The following is a 12899-nucleotide window of genomic DNA, read 5'->3' on the forward strand; positions in this document are numbered from 1 at the left end:
TATCTCAGTAGAGCTATTATAATAAACATATACAAACCCAACCACAGAAGTCTAATCATATCTAAAAAGAAATAAACAATAATTCCTGAATATCTGAATTTCACTGGATAGTCAGTATTTACATTTCCCAATCTTATGAACTTACATTATTAGAGTTTGTTATTCTGAAATGGGATCCAAACAAGATCCAAAGATTACAATTGGTTTTGTCTCGAACAAATGGGTCAGAACTTCCCATAGGATCTTAACATGTATTGATTGCCCAGTAAGAAATACTGAACAGCCGAGTGTCAAGAATATTTTGGGACATTCATAACTATTATCCAGTAGTTCTATAGAAAAAAAATCCAACCTAGAATCTGACATTCCATTCTGATTTGTTAATCTGTATTTCTCCACTGCATGAATTTGGTTATTATGGATTTTTCAAAGGAATATGTCTCTCAGTTCTCAAATCATTCTGGAAAAACATTTATGGATTACCTGACAAAGTATTATGCTGGTCAATGTAGGGGATACTTTGAATAGAACAAAGTCCTGCTATAGATTAAAAGTCTATGTCTCCTCCCTGCCAAATTTGTAGGTTAAAATCTCAACCCCCAAGGCAATGTCATTACAAAGTGGGGCCTTTGGGTAGTGATGAATTCAGGAGGGCAGAGCCTTCACGAATGGGATTAGTACTTTATAAAAGAGACCCCCCCCACACACACAAAAAAATAAAAATAATAAAAATAATAAAAGAGACACCACAGCGCTCCCTAGTCCCTTCCATGTTGTGAGGACACAGTGAGAAGGCACCATCCATGAACCACATACCAAATCTGCCAGTGCTTGATCTTGAACTCCCCCATCTCTAGAGCTGTGAGAAATCCGTTTCTGCTAAGCCACCCAGATTATGGTATTTTTTGCTACAGCAGCTCAAAGGGACTAAGACAAGTCTCTATCCTCAAATAATTTAGACCTGGGGCGGGGGGGCGGTGGCAGTAAATTAATGACTGGAACAGAAGGTTGAAAATTACCAGGCAAAATAAGAATCATAAAATGCTTCAGGAACAAAAAAAGCAAGCCATTACCTCTAATTGGAAGAATAAGGTAAGCATTAAGGAAGAATGTAGTGTTTGAGCCGCTTTTTTAAGCATAAATCTAATTTGGAATGAGGTAGAGGCAGGCGAAAACCTTCCAAAGAGGAAAATACAAAGATGGAAATGTGAAAAACACAAGCTCAGTACTGAAAAGTCAGGTAGAACCACAGAGGGTCCTGGCTTAGGAGTAGTGAGGGTCGAAGCTATGGAAGGGGCGGAGAGTCAGATTATGGAATTTCTTGCACAATATTCTGAGAGATTTAGCCATTATTCCACAGGCAATGCGATATTAGTGGTGTTTTAATTTTATTTTTTTAGAGAGAGAGGGCATGCATCAAGGGGGACGGAAAGGGAGAGAGAGAATTCTTTTTTTTTTTTTTTAATTTTTTTTTAATTTTTATTTATTTATGATAGTCACAGAGAGAGAGAGAGAAAGAGAGGCAGAGACATAGGCAGAGGGAGAGGCAGGCTCCATGCACCGGGAGCCCGACGTGGGATTCGATCCCGGATCTCCAGGATCGCGCCCTGGGCCCAAGGCAGGCGCCAAACCGCTGCGCCACCCAGGGACCCCGAGAGAGAGAATTCTTAAGTAGACATCCCTTTGGCCCCCCTGAGGGCAGAGTCCAACATGGGGCTCGATTTCAGGACCCTGAGATCATGACCTGATCCAAAACTAAGAGTCAGATGCTAACTGACTGTGCCACCTAGGGGCCCTTACTGATGGTTTTAATGAGTGATGGCAAATAACCTATGTTTTAGGAACATGAGTATAAACAAGTGGAAAGGCAAAGAACAGAAATACGAGCTGACCTCAGTAGTGGGAGGAGAAGTTGTCTCAGGGCTGAGGGAATGGCAAAGCAGGGAGAGAGTTAAATAACTGGCTAAATTAAATGTTGAAATTTTAGGGGGAAAAAGGTTTGAACAAAAAACTCAGAAATAATTAAATCTGAAATGATCGAAGAACAAAACGACCATTTCTTATTAATAAAACTTACATTCAGACAAATCTGTTTTCATGTTAATGAAAATACATATGTTAATTTCATTACATGTTATAGATTTTCACTTTTTTTTTTTTAACACAACACACTACTGATCATACTGTCACTTAGAGAGAAGGTGGTGACATTCTAAAACGGCACAGATTACTGTCAGCCCCAAAGATATGATATATGTTGTGATTCTTTTTATGAATAATGTGCAGTTTATTTTTATGCAACAGCACACCACATGTTTTGGTTTTTAACAGATGGCAAACTCTTTTTACCAGGGTTTTAAACTTGCACACTGGGAATGAAAACTATTTATACAGTAAACACTTTAGCTGATCCTATCTTTGGACAAGTTTAATTAAAGAATGAGATACCAATAGCACAATCAAGCGGACTCACGGGAGGAAGCAAGAACTTGCTTCCTTGCTGAATACATTATTTTACCCCGGCAATTTAAAACATCCATAGAAATAAATGGCATGACGGAGTTTTATAATAAATCCCTTAAGCATTTAGCGCTTTTTTTGGTAGTTGTTTTCAAACCCAGTGTTAATAAAGCTTTAACACCCAAGGTAGAAGGAAAGCATAACTTACTCTTTAATGAGATGCCACGACAAGCATTGTTCAAATAGCTCTCCAATACCCTCACACCTCATTCAGCTTGTAGATGCTCGTTTCCTACATATAAACACTTTCTAGAAAAACATCCCCGAAGAATCAGTATTCTCTCACACTAAAGACATTAAATACGTTGGGATGTCATGAGGATTAAGTTTCGAATTCATCAAGAGCCCCTTAGAAACAGAACATATGCAAATAATATTAAACAGACTCTGGATTTGGGGATCACTTACATTTTACATGAAATAATAAAAGGAAGGAGAGTGCTCCTAACTGTATAGCTGGATGCCACCGGCAAAGTGAAATAAATGGTCATCTAAGGACAGGAGAATCTTACAAAAAATGCAGGAGGGCAGGCAAAATTGTTGCCATATTTTACACATGGAAAAAGAAAAGCTCCAGGAGCCTACGAGACTTATTTAAGATCAAACAGCAAAAAAGAATAGGCAGGGCTGATGGTGAAACTCCTGGTAAAGGACACTTTCACTGTACTCCAAGCATTGTCTAGTTTTGATCAAGTGACTTTACACAAGAAAGAGAAATTTCAGTGCCTATGAGGAAAATGTGCCTGGATAGAAAGAAAAAAAATACAATGTTTGCTTTAAAGGCTGATGCAGGCTGAAAAATATTCCTGTCTCCAAATTTCCTCTAATGTTATTATGGGCCTCAACCTCCAAACACCACATTCAAATGTAGCCCCATACTTTAATCTAAAAACAAAACATCAAACCAAAAATTCAGTCTAAGACAACTGGCCAAGACTGGAGACACCATGTGAGTATTTCCACTATTCGGGTGCCCGTGCACTAAGTATGTTTGATGCTATTAACCTAAAAGCCAATTTAAACATAGACCTCAATTTTTCTTTCCTACTAATGAGTCTCCACTCGTGTTTTATAATCACGGAGAAATACTCCAGTACATGCGTGGTTGGGCTATTACCATACTTCCTGGGGGGGTCAAAGACAATCTGTCTCTGGCCTCCTTCCTCACCACACACAGAGGTATGCAGTTAATGGCACGGCAGCACATATCCTGCTGAGCCCTATACTGCTCTACTCGTGACTGTCTGCAAAGTGCCATGGAAAAATAGACTGCAGAGAAACGCACACAGGGTTCACGGCAGCAGTTAAAAAGCAAGATGTAGTATGAATCAAAGTGACAAGGCACAGAAACAAAAAGCTCACCCAAGTTCATTGGTTTTACGATGAAGCTGTAATTTGCAATTAATGCTACTTCCACCCTACAACTAGCTGAATGACAGTAATAATAACATCACTAATATGGTGGTATAAATGTACAAAAGAAGTCAGTGATCCTTGGGGGGAGAGGAGCCAAATTTCAGTGAAGCATAAAAATCAAGATTATTACCTAAAACGTGCCTTTATCAAACCTTGCCTTTTTAGGTAAAGCACATCAATTAAAGGTATCATGCTGTATAGATTTCTTCCACTGTTATTTCAAATTTAGTTTGAGTGATTCATACAGCCTAAATAGAGTTGGTATTATAATCATGGTAGCGAACTAGCCCTAAAGGCTCCTGATTAATTTCATGGAAAAAAAAAAATATATATATATATATTCCTGGGGGTAGGTTCTAATGAATCTTTACATGGACCAGGAAAGGAATAGGGGAAGGTAGCATTAATGATACTGACAAATTAAAGGAGCAAAAGGGTAAAAACCAACAGATATTAGAAAAATACAAATTATGACAATTTCCCAAAAAGTGATAGTGTCAAGAGTTTCCAGATAGGATTCTAAAGAACTTAAAATGTTTTACAGGAGAGCATCCCCATGATACCCTAGTGGGTACTGCTCCTGGAGTGAGGAGGTTGTGCACAGAAACACCTACAAGCTGTTCTTCACATCAATCCATCACCTCTGTCATTAGAAAACAATGAAGTAAATGAATTCAGAGGTCTATACAAGGAGAATTCCATGGATACAAGCCTTGTTTGCTACTTGAGGACCAGCTCAAATGTATCCCTCCCTGAAGACTTCAGCTCCTTACCACCTGCCCCCTGGCGGTGAGTGTTTCTCTTTTCTGGGCTCCCTGAACATTTTGCCTACAACCTCTACCTCCTCATTGTTTCTTTGCTTTGTTTAAAGGGCACTCCACAGAGCGTGGCAAACAAAGGAAGTGGGAATACTTGTTAAACTAATAAGTCACCTTCTACATTCCCACATGCATTCTTTAAGAAGAGTCAATGCCCCAGGTGTGGCTCAAGTCCCAGAACTGGCAAAAGACGACACACTTGCCCTCGACACAGATGAAGCCTGTATATAAGATATGTTCGAAATAGATACAATTCCTCCTCTCACTCTCTTTACACACATATGCAGGCTTCTTTATTTATTTATTTATTTATTTATGATAGTCACACAGAGAGAGAGAGAGGCAGAGACACAAGCAGAGGGAGAAGCAGGCTCCATGCACCGGGAGCCTGACGTGGGACTCGATCCCGGGTCTCCAGGATCGTGCCCTGAGCCAAAGACAGGCACCAAACCGCTGCGCCACCCAGGGATCCCTGCAGGCTTCTTAAAAATGAACCCAAAGGCAAAAATGAGTGTTCTGATTCTACCATAACCAAGTGAACAAATGTACTTATGATTTGAAATAGGTTTAGAATTTGCAATGTAAGTTGCTGCAGATTTGCCTTAAATGATTATTATCTGTAGTAGTGAATAATTTGGAGGATATATGCAACAGATGCCTTCAACCACATCAGTAATGTTTTCCTATTACTTTAATGACAAGAGTTTTTGAAAAGTTCTCCCTGGCAACCCAAGAACAGGTCTACGGCAATGACCTGTTAACTGCTGAGCACCTTCTGCGTGCAAGGCACAGCCAAGACCCCACGGGAAGAGGGCAAAAAGTGAACCACTCAAGTAAAATGCACTTGCTTTTTAGGATTAGGCTTCTAATTTTCTCAAAGCATCTTCATCCCATATAGGAATAAATCTTCAATACATGATATGTGCTAAGTCCCCAGCTACCTTGTAACCTATAAGCGCTGCGGGTTCAATTAGTTGGCTTTAACAGTTAAACAGTGAAAATCCCCAAGAGGATAGTTTCTGTCCCGGCTGCTGCAGGAGGGTGGAAAAGACAGCAGTAGAGACAGAATCATTGATAACCACCATGTTCTTTGATACCTGAAGTTTGAACACGTGTAGATGGCAAGTGAGAATGTATTAACGTTATTCTCTTGCAATCCTGATTCAAATTTGTGAGGTTTAGCAAAGGAACGGACTCGTGCGAGGTGAGGAATCTGCAGATAAGACAGACATGGGCCCCAAAGGGTCCACAACCAGATTCAGACACAGACATCTCCCCAGCCCAGGTCAGTATGCTACCAACAGCACGATGAGGAAGCTGTCCATTTTTCTCAGACTCACATGCAGTTAGGTTTGCTTACCATTTGTGAGTCATATGCTTATCGTTAAGAGAGCTATTTAATAAATTTACAATGGTCCTTTCCATAGTGCAGGTCTGGCTCGTAGTCTAGTGTTGATGATATCTCTGCACCGGCCGCATGCCCTGCTGCTGTCATCCTGGACTAGCTCCTTAGCTGAGCAGGGCTAGCAATAGGAGTCTGGGGTATGCCAATGCCTCTGGAGAAATCCAATACTACTCCTCTATGTGGAAATACTTCTGTCAGGAAATGATCTCCTGCTCCCAGCTTTACTTGTTGTCTGTTCCTGAGCCCCTGTGATAATGGCTTCTCCCCGTTTCTGAGATATATTTGACTGTAACCTTACTGCCTGGTCTCCTGGATGCCACCTGTTGCTTGCACCTAATTATTTGTCCCATCCTTGAGTGTCTGGCCTCAGGCTCCAGCCACTCCCGCCCTCCTCTATGCTCCTGCTGACCAGGCTCAGTAACAGCAAAGGACTGTAGGACCTAAGTAGATGATGAGGAAGAAGAAGGAACATTCTAGCAAAGGAGAAAAGCATGACTGCCACTTCATGGTGTTAGGGATAAGTAAATAGCCTGGCTTCCTGGGCAAAATGTAATAAAATCACCCAAACTGAAACAGAGAGGATTTGATTTATTTTCACAATCGCTAACACTTTCTATTGTCAACACATATTTGATTTTTAAGCGAAAAACATATAAACATACGGCAAGAATTACTGCTGTAAATGACAGTGCCATTACATCAGAAGAATAAAAAATGTCCTGGAGAAGAGCTCTATAATCAGACTGAGGTAATTTTCAGTAATGCATTTTCCAAACTAATGGACTCTCGAATGTGAAGTCTTATTTAAGTAAATGAATATATCTGACTGCTGACAGCATTGTCTTTTTATGACGGTTTTTGAAAGCTTAATTTTAAGCTAGCTTGGGCATATGTGGCTAGTATCTTAATCTTTAATTTGCTTCAGTATACAAATAGACCATGTGTTAATAAAGTGGATTACTCTGATTTGAAGACAGGGTCATATTTCCCATCAATCAAAAGAAAATTTAGATCTTGATGATAATTTTCAAACACACTAAATCTGAGTTTTTTCCTTAATAAACCTAGATTACTTCCCTGTTCATGTTGTCACAATCATGGCAGAAATTAGCGTTGTAAGCTGTTGAGTGCTCAATGGGAAGCATTAGAATGAGATTTTAATGATAACGAAGAATTTGCTATTATTGTCCTGCAGTGTGTTTGACTGAAGATGCATTCTGGTGGAAACAGGTGCCCTGAATTATCCCTAGTACTACAGTATGGTGAAAATCATGAAATGAAAAATAAAAACAAAGCAAATGTGTATTTCAACACAGCTAAAAACTTGACTACACTTGCTGAGACTGGTAATATATGCTGAGCTTATTTAAATCACCAAAATTGCTGTAATTAAACTTCTCTCTAAATCAGACTTGTATAAGAGTCAGAAATCTCCTATAATTAACTTATCTGTAGAAGTAATCAGACAATAACTGCTGGTGTATTTTAGGAACCACTAAAACTACAGTAGCTGTTGAATGTAATGATTATAATAAATCTTTAACAGCCGTTCTCTTACAACCTCTTCTCACAGCTGCAAGGGGGGAGGGGAGGGAGACTTTTCTCAAAGCTTTTCCGGGAATTGGCTTAAGTGTGCTAATGCTACATGGCTCTTTTATACTATGGGAAACTTAGAAAGGCATCATGGTGTGGCCTGAACTTAACCACCAGCTCAGTGCTACATCTAGAGGGGCTGCTGATACTAATAATGAGGAACAGATAGTGTGTTAGGGACTGCTAAAGACAATGAACCAACCAATGAACTAAAGACAATGTCTTCCAGCAGGCAGCTACAAGACAGAAGACCTACCTACAAGACAGACCTAGCTACAAGACAGAAGACCTACCTACAAGACAGACCTAGCTACAAGACAAAAGACCTACCACTACAGACCACACAATAATTAAGTTCAATGATGTGGTCAAGCCCATGTGAAAGGATGACTTGGCCAAGCCCATGTGAAGGACTCTCAGAAACCCAAGTCATTGAAGCTTGATGATAGGTGTCTTCACAAACAGGTACTACTGTTTTTATTTCAGCAAGATAAATGAATGAATGATTTGACAGAAGAACGATGCTGTAATGCAAATCAAGGCCATCCAATGTTTTTGCACATATTTTATTACGATAGAAAAATATATGAAAGCAAGGAGATATTGTTGGAACATTCAACATATTGTAACAGGTGAGAGAACATCTCTCATGCATTCATTTGAACACTTATTGTTTCAACAATTATGTATCTATAAAGCACTGTAATTGAAGTAAATAGATAAAGAACCAATTGGGAAAAATATTTTTGCAATATAAATCCAACAAGGGATTAATATCAATACTAATGAAATCCTGAAAACCAATGAGAAAAAAAAGATATTGACTAGGCAGTTTTCAGCAAAGGAATTCAGAATGGCTTACACATTTCAGGTGTTCAGCTTCTCTACTCTAGTATTCAGAGGATGTTAATATTCATATTTCATTAAATCAACAAATTATCACTGACTTAAATCAATTTATCAATGAAATGTCACTGAAATTTGAAAGCACTAGAAAATGACCAAAGATAGGTAGAAAGTTATAAACAGAAGAATTTATTATTTTTTTTAAAGATTTTATTTAGTTGAGAGAGAGAGCATGTGCACAGGACAGCACGAGAGAGTGACAGGGAGAGCACACACAAGCTGGGGAGGTACAGAGGAAAAGGGAGAGGGAGAGACTCTCCACTGAGCAGCAGGGACTTCCCCCCCCCCCCCCACTAGCCCTACCACCACTCCCTCATGATGCAGGGCTCAATCCTAGGACCCTGGAATCATGACCTAAGCCAAAGGCAGAAACCTAACTGACCGAGTCAGCCAGGCGCTCACAGAAGAATTTATTCTTGAAAGATGGTTTCTACATTGGATAAGAATGGTGAGTTTGTGACTTTTTTTGTGTATGTGGGGAGTGCTTGCTCCCAACCACCCCAAGTCAAGCATCGGAAAACTGTCCTTCCCCACTAAAGAGGGCAGATCACAGCATGAAGAGAGCAGAGCAGATGAAAATTTAAAAGGGAAATTTGGGATGCAAGAGAGCCACAGAAGGGCTGAAATCCAAAATTTGAGAATAAACTCGGCACACATCCCTGGCTGGCTGATAACTTCCCATCTTCATGGGTAGACCTGGGAGCCTGGTGAAAAAGCAAGTGGAAACTCAATGAGGATGGACTAGTTATATATGGCTGCAAAACAAAGTGCCTCCAAACCTAGCAGCTTACAACAACCACAAACATTTCATATCTTACACAACTTCCTTGCTACCTAGATATGTCCAAAGGCTGCTTATATATTCTCACAACAAGGCAGCCAGTTCCTTTCAGAGTGAGCAAGCGATCCAAAGAACACGGTAGCAGGTGTGATGCTAACCTTGAGATTCATACTCTGTCAATTCTGCATTGCTACAGGGCAGCCCTATTCAGTGGAAAGAGGTCCACAGAGAGGCACAGGAATACCAGGAGGCAAAAATCACTGGGGGCCTTCCTGGGGGCTTTAGAAATCTACTTTTGAAAGACGGAACTCTCCTGGTGAAATGTGCAAGTTTGTTGTGTTTCGCCTGAGTACATTTCTCAACACATATCCAGTGTGCATAGAAGGAATTAGAAGTCCTAGTGGCTTAAGGTATAAGACAGCAGAACTTCAGGCTAGCAAAGCAACTGGAAATTTAGATGGTGGATTTCAGAAAGAAGCCCCAAAATCTGAGTTGAATCCTGCCCAAATCTTTAGCAGACAACTAAACTACACAGGCACAGGGCACCTCCTGCCTCACTCTCCAGAGAGCTGAACTTAAAAAAAAAACAGCAGCTGGAAGCCAAAAACCTGAGCAGAGAAAGCAGCTGCTTCACATCACAGGGGAGATGGATTTTTCAGTTTGAATCAAGGCAAGTTAACACCAGAAATCCTCAGGGGGGAAAAAAAATCCAGAGTTGCCACAACATATTATATATACAATCTAGCTTTTAGCCTAAAATTACTACACATGCAAAGAAACAGGACTCTCCTATCCCACACTCAGGGGGATAAAGTAGTCCGTAGCAACTGTCTCCAAGTGTGCCCAGATACTGGGATTATTAGAGAAAACATTTCAAATGGGTAATTATACATAAGTATAAACATTTAAAGAAAAACATGGTATTAATGAGTGGCCAGATACGGAATCTCAACAGTGAAATGGAAACTATCAAAAAGAAGCAGTTGGAAATCTAGACTTGAAAAGAAGAGTAGCTAGAATGAAAATTTTACCACATGGGCTCAACAGCAGATTTGAAATAGCAAAAGAAAAATTCACTGAACTTGTAGAGCAATAGAAATCATGCAATCCAAGGGAAAAAATGCTAACAAAAAAGAACAAAATTTCAGAGACCTAGAGGACATTATCATGCAGTCCCCAACATGTAATTGGAGTATCACAAATAGTGGAAAGGAAAAGAAAAAATTTGAAGAAACCTGGCTACATATAGCAAAAAAATACTTAACTCACAAGATTTTTTGATAAGAATTAGATGAGAATCTATGTGAAAATAACATGAAATACAGTACATTCTAGATGGTTAAGGTTCAATCACACATTGACACTTCTGTCTATAAACTCTTTCTGCCTGTCATTTGGGCTATTTGCATCTCATAATATCACCATCAGATGAAGAGGTAAATTAAAAGGAAAGGGATTAAATCACATTTCTCATATGGTAATTATTTATTCAACTCCTATTATACTATGGTTAGGTGCTTATTGGAGGGATGTGATAGTTTAATTTAATGTGTCAACTTAGCTAAGCCACGGTACCCAGATATTTGGTTAAATATGTCTGCATGTTGCTGTGAAGATATTTTTTAGATGAGATTAACACTTAAATCAGTAGTCTTGGACTAAAGCAGATTATCCACCATAATGTAAATGGGCCCCATCCAATCAGACTCTTCCTTGGGTCTCCAGCTTGCCTGCCTACCCTGCATATTTTGGACTGGCTAACCTCTACAATCATGCAAGTCCATTCCTTAAAATAAATCTGTGTCTCTCTGTCTATACACACACACCCTATTATGTTGATTCTGTTTGTCTGGAGAACCTTGACTAATACAAGATGGGGAAGGATGTCATGATTCCTACCTTTTAGATGCCTTCTGTCTAAAAATTAAGGGAAAAACTAAAAATTCATGCTAAAAATGTACAGGCCAGGCATGTTTTGGGAGGACAGAGGAAAAAGACATCTTCTGGACTGGAGTAACAGATAGGGGTGTAATCAGGGAAGGCTGCCTAGCAGAGGTAACCTCTAAGCTCATTCCTAAGGAGCAGGAATTTGCCAGGTGTATGTGAAGAGGGGAGGCAAGAAAGAGCAGAGCACTACAAACAGAGGAAAACCAGAAGTCGGAGCTAGATCTGAGAAGCTTTAGATGTTCTACTAATAAGTTTAGTTTTTAACCTCAGGACAATGGTGAACAACTTTGCTCAAATGTGTTACATTCAGCTGTAAGAATCCCAGGAAAAACTTCATCGACATATACATTTTTTTAACAACAAGACAACTTCTTAATGAGGCTTGATTATTGCTCATGTTGGTTCTATCTCTGTTTTCCTTGTGATCACAGAAAACTCAAAGGTATCTATACAAGGTGCTAATTGCATCAAGCTGATTTACTGGCTATATTACAATCTTCTCAGCCTTTTAAGTTGCATTACAAATGTGATTTCTGTTAGTATAAATGTGACTTGTTTTCTAGTGCCCTCTGGTGTTTTTGTTAGGGCACTGATTATTACTTTTTAAAAGAATACAAATAGTAACCAGGGCATCTTTAAATGCCTAAAAGACAGTCACATAATATACTGTTTAAGCATATCCTTAATTGTAATGAATTATACAATGGGATATTAAGCATTAGTTTAAATCAAAGAAAAATTTCAGCAAAAGCCCTTGATTCAAATGCAATTGTAACACATACACATACACACCAAAAACACATTTCCTTTTTGCAGGCATGGGTATTCTATTGCTTCTCAAATTCCTTTAAAGACTCACAGATCCTCAACTAATAACTGACACTTGATATATGTTAAATCAGCCATATGTGGCATACTTTTATGTTTAATGAATTGTTAAAGCACATTTTTTATAAAGATTTTATTTATTTATTTATTTATTTATTTATTTACTCACTCATGAGAGACACAGAGAGAAAGAGAGGCAGAGACACAGGCAGAGGGAGAAGCAGGCTCCATGCAGGGAGCTCGACATGGGACTTGATCCCGGGTCTCCAGGACCACCTCAGGCTGCAGGCGGCGCTAAGCCGCTGCACCACCGGGGCCGCCCTAAAGCACATCTTTTTGAGGAACTCCGAGGCATTTATGACTCTTTTCTCTCTCATACCTCATATTCTATCCATTAGCAAATTCTAGTGACTTTACATACAAATACATGGAGAATCTAACCACCACTCACCTCTGCTACCCCATATCCTAATCCCAGCCATTATTATCTCTTGGAGTCTCCTAAGTGGTCTCCCTGCTTCCAATCTTGCATCCCCAGAGCCAGAATGAGCCTTTTGAGATGTGAGGCACATCATAGTAACCTGCTCAAAGTCTCTCAGTGGCTTCCCATCTACTTGAGATAATATACAAAATTCTTATGGTTGATGGGCTTCCTAGCCCTGTGTGATTTGGACCCTGCAAGCCC

The 12899-nt window shown here is 39.6% G+C and overlaps 1 protein-coding gene across 1 annotated transcript in view; it reads right to left on the bottom strand.

Annotated features, from left to right (window-relative positions):
- Positions 1 to 12899, bottom strand: part of ASPH (aspartate beta-hydroxylase) — a 182423-nt gene that overhangs the window by 93706 nt on the left and 75818 nt on the right.

Source organism: Canis lupus, chromosome 29 (genome assembly GCF_011100685.1).
Source record: "Canis lupus familiaris isolate Mischka breed German Shepherd chromosome 29, alternate assembly UU_Cfam_GSD_1.0, whole genome shotgun sequence".
NCBI lineage: Eukaryota > Metazoa > Chordata > Mammalia > Carnivora > Canidae > Canis > Canis lupus.